This window comes from Papaver somniferum, chromosome 6 (assembly GCF_003573695.1).
Source record: "Papaver somniferum cultivar HN1 chromosome 6, ASM357369v1, whole genome shotgun sequence".
Classification (NCBI taxonomy): Eukaryota; Viridiplantae; Streptophyta; class Magnoliopsida; order Ranunculales; family Papaveraceae; genus Papaver; species Papaver somniferum.
This window is the reverse complement of record NC_039363.1, coordinates 168,455,468-168,460,866: the sequence shown is the minus strand read 5'-3', so window position 1 is coordinate 168,460,866 and position 5,399 is coordinate 168,455,468.

Here is a 5,399-nt window from a genome sequence, read left to right as displayed (position 1 = left end):
GAGATGTAGTCCCACTATGAATATCGAAAGACGAGTTGTAAATACCATCTGAGTGTTTGTGCCTCGTATTCCTTACCTTCGGTTATATCTTATTGCAGAAGAATTAGACATAAACCTTCTAGAATATACAATAGAGGGATTTTTCTGAGGATTAAGTCTAGGACCTCTTGGGATCCGTTCCAGAGGATAATAATTATGAGAATTCCATCTCCTAGACTTAGATCTGCCAGATTTATTCTCATAGACACGATTCATGTAGAGATTTCTACATGAGTGACCTTGGAAACCTCTTTTATGAGAGTTATGGTTTTCTGCAGAAATGAAATCCATTGCAGATGTTGTCAAACAATTTACTCTGTCGACTATAAAAAGAAGTGATTTTGAAGATTAGAAATTTGTTTATTTCTAGCAAAACAATGTAGAGTAAGATGATTTATATTCCCACAGAATAAACAGGTTCGTGGACAAGAAACATTTGAAGAATCTTGTTTTGGCCTCATAGCCTTTTCGAAAATCCGCAAGTTATGCAAACGTTTCTTAGAAGACAATTCGTTAGGAATAATTTTCTCCATGCTAGGTAATACCATATGAGTATTAGAGATAACTGAAGAAGACTTACTCACTAAAATAGAGTTTTCCCTTTTCAAGGATTCACACTGCTCCTGGGCTAGTAAAAGAGATGCAACAAGTTTCTCTTTTTCAACAGGAAGGCTGTTTAATTCTGATTGAAAAAATGGGGGTCTAACAACCACACCCAATATTTCGCTTAGCAATCTGTATGGACAAACTCCAATATACTTTCAAGAGAATCAACTAGACAGTCAGACTCAATCTTAAGAAAAGTATATCAAAGAGCTATATCTCAATTTCTCAATTCAATCCGCAATATAACAAATAGAAATTTGTGAGCCCGATTGTATAGGAAAAATAACTTGGACGGTATCACAAACCAATATCCAAGTGTCAATTAATTCAATCAACAACCCAAAGGCCGGATTCAAGAACTGATTGAACTTAACGCATAACCTGTGATATTTTTATTATATAACAAAATATAATGCGGAAAAAAAATAACACACACCAGAAATTTTGTTAATGAGGAAACCGAAAATGCAGAAAAACCCCAGGACCTAGTCCAGATTTGAACACCACACTGTATTAAGCCGCTACACTAGACTACTCCAAGTTAACTTTGGACTGAAATCTAGTTGAGCCCTAACTAATCTCACACTGATCAAAGTACATTCGCGTTCCCTACGCCTCTGAATCTCAGCAGGACTCTGCGCGCTTGATTCCCTTAGCTGATCTCACCCACAACTAAGATTTTCTACGACCCAAAGTCGAAGACTTGATAAACCAATCTTTTTCACGCAGAAAAGTCTATTAAATAGATAAATCTGTTTCCCGCAGATAAACCTATGAGTTTTGTTCCGTCTTTTGATAAATCAAGGTGAACATGAACTAATTGATATACCAGACTTATATTTCTGTCTTTTGATATCAATCACCTCAAATAATCTTAATCATATGATAGCGAAACAAGATATTGTGGAATCACAAACGATAAGACGAAAATGTTTGTGACTACTTTTTATCTTGCCTATCGGAGATTAAATCTCGAGCAAATCTTAGAGAAGATAGTACTCAATAACGATAGAAAACAGCAAGATCAGAACGCGCAACTATAGAGAAAATAGTTGGGTCTGGCGTCACAATCCCAATGAAGTCTTTAAGTCGTTAACCTACAGGGTTACGTGAAAAACCTAAGGTTAAAGGAGAATCGACTCTAGTCGCAACTAGTATCACACAGGAGGTGTGGGATTAGGTTCCTAGTTGCTAGAGTTCTCCTTTATATATTTTTCAAATCAGGGTTTGATAGCTTTGAAACAAAGCAATCAATATTCACTGTTAGATGGAACCTGATCTAAGAGCCAAGCTAAGTTTGCTTGAAATGAAAGAAATATCTCTCCATCGTTAGATGGTCTTAGCTTGTTACACACAAATGAAATGTACCTTCATTTAGATATGAGTAATCGTACCTAAACATGTACACCTTGTTGGCTCAACAATAGTTAACCGAAGTTAGTCATATGAACACTTTCTTATCAACCTTATTCATCTTAACCACAACTAGTTCAAATGACTTAAATGAAACTATTTATAAGGTTGATTAATTGTTTATATCTCACAGAAGTATACAAGACACAATTGAAGCAAAATCGATTTTGATTCACTCGAATCAAGTCATGAACATTATAGCCACGGTTTTCAAAAGATTGCATTCCTTAATATATAAATGTATTAGTTCATGAACAAACCGATTCTAGAACTTAACCCACTCAAGTATGCAAATGGGTACGCATACTTAAATAATCGGGCTTGGACTGTTTTCGACAGTATGCGAACGGGTACGCATGCTATCACACATCCAAAATAGCAGTTGAATTAGTACGCGTACGGCTACGCATACGAAAGTTCCCGGACTTCAACTGAGATTGCCAGTACGCGTACGGGTACACATACCAAGGCTCCCGGATTTTAGCTGACCTTGCCAGTTGTTGTTGTATTTTTTTATGTGGTAAATAAGAAGAGTTCGTTGCTCAGACTTATAAAGATTTAAAAACATAAAAATATATACAAAATTTTTTCACAGGATCAAGAGACACTAGGACACATGATTCCACCATTAATCATTCACACAATTCATATATTTATTCGAAACAATTATAACTCAAATCATAAGGACTCTCATTCTTGCCAAGATAGATTTTTAGAATATTTATTGTATATCACTAGCATGACGCATCAAAAGCACTACGACCAAGCATACATCATCATACGATATCACAACCAATTAAGAAAAATCATAAATCGATTAATAAAAAGTGCAAGTAGTCAAAAAAAGAATTAATATAATTATCATATGCGTAAAGAACGGCTTCCTCCATCATCCCAGTGTTTGGGTTTAGCTAATCATAATAATCATGTTCTCAAAATATATATTTAATGCTCAAAGTATGATTAAAAGAGTCAAAAGTTATAAAACACTGTTTTTGTGACCCACAAAATACGTCCAGAAAGAAACGATACCAGAGAGCTGCTGTAAAAAAACGACACTCCTCTGCTGCTGTTGACGCTGCAAATAATAAGACTGCTCTGTGCAGTCCGTTCTTCGTGTTCTTCAAGGTCCTCTAATGGCAGCAGCAGCAGCAGCAGGTGGGAATTGCTGTTAATCCTTCTTCTTCACTCCTCTGCGTCCCAAACCTTCCCCAAACTCTTGATAAACTTTTGTGAACCCATCCCATGCTATTTATACACACACAGGGCGATTAAAATCTGAGATAAATCCGATTATAACTCGGTTTCCTTTTTTTTACGGAACCCTCTTTACGCGTCTTCTTTAGGTCTCCAACTTATCCCAAACTCTTAGTTAGATATAGAAGAATCTATAGGAATGTATATCCACACCTTAGTCACGCTGGAAATCCAAATTCGACTCAAATAAAACCCAACAGAGTCCGAGTTTTTCTTCTTCCCTGTTTTATCTCCAATCGGTTCTCACGGCTTATCCAGCCACTTCTGGCCCTTAAAATCACCCCTGTTAGCTTCCTATAAGTCCATAGAGTAAGCCCAAACATTTTCAGCCCTTTAATCGCACTATAGCTCCTTCAAAATTTCCGATCAAAAACTGCCAGTTAACAAACTCATTTTCCCGCCAAAACTTCATTTGAAATGTGAAGAAGAGATGCCCCCTATCCAGCTCCGGTGTCCCTTTAGCAGCTGCCTGGAAATGGGTTACCCCTTAGTAATTAGGTTACCCCTTATCCAAAATCGAGGGTCCGTATAGTGAGTTTTCTGGGACATTTTCCGCACTTTTTCGGGGTTCCTCCGGGGTATTTCTGAGGTGCTTCCGGTACTCTATCAACGGAGGTCCAAACGCCGCATTTTCAGCCAATTTCGCCGCAAAACCTTATTTTTCTAAAAACACCTACAAATAAATAAAATAACCAAATAAGTATAGAATCGAGCACTAACACTATATACAATTGAGATATATTAGACACATAAATGCGTCTATCACCTGTACGCATACGGGTATGTATACTATACCGGTCTTGGATCAACACATATGCAAGTACGCATACTATGTCTATAATCCAATTATGGTTAAGCGTTCTAAACTTTATTTCAATCATTAAAACATTATTAGAGGATGACAATAGTTGAATCAAAGCGATTTTCAAGTTATTGAAATAATAAATACAAAACATTCTGAGTCAACATCAAATGAATCGCACAAATCATGTAAGATGTTACTTGGCGATTTCCACATTATCATCTTTTGACCTGCGTCAAGAATATAAGATGAACTTGGTTAAAGCAAAAGATTACCAACATATATTTCGAGAAATATGTAAGCGAGTTAAATTTAGCTCGAAATATCAAATGTGTATAATCGAATACTATATAGTAATACGACTTTTGTCTCAAGAAGGAGATAGAGTAGAAATAGACTTTCTGAGTGATACATGAGTTTCAGTCTCCACATACCTTTTTTTGATGAAGTTCCACAAGATATTCTTAGTAGTTCTTCGTCTTCAATTGATGAACATTGTGACGTCTAAATCTCAACTACACAATTTATCCTAGTCCAAGACATTACTATAAGTAGACTATAAATCAAGACTTATATTTTTGACCACTAAACTTGACAAACAAGCTTTAGAAAGCAACGCTTGCGAGTTCGACCGAGTAGTGCTCTAACAATCTCCCCATTTGTCAATTTTAGTGACAAAACTATCAATACATATGGATTACGAAATAAATAAACTTTGTAGCTTCTCATCCAAATGCTTGATCTCCTTGGTTCTTCAACATTACTCGAGATCTTCGTCACTTCCAAGTACTTCATGATTCTAAAGGTGTTCAATTCAGCATCATAGTTGTTGAAGATCCATAGCTATAACAATGAGAAAACAATTGCTCTCAATCATTATTATACAGTGTCAAAGTATTATTACACAACATCAAAGCTCAATTGTACCAAAACTTTGACAACAATACTATGGTGATATGTATCACTCCCCCTTAGTCAATACTTCATCTCACATAAAAACCAATCCCCCTTACATAATGATCCGTAAACCATATGTATTTGTAGTGTGAACTACACATTAGTTTCCCCCCTTTTTGTCAATATAAATTGGCAAATGTACGAAAACTAGTGGGATCCTGATGAAATTTCTACAGAGATACTTCATGACCAAAAGAGAACATATCAACTTTGTTTCGATGATTTCACATAGTCAAAACTAGTGTGTTCATCAAGGATTTTATAAATATACAAGAAAACTCCTACAATATTCCATAGCCGCACTCCCCCACAAAGATTTGGAAAT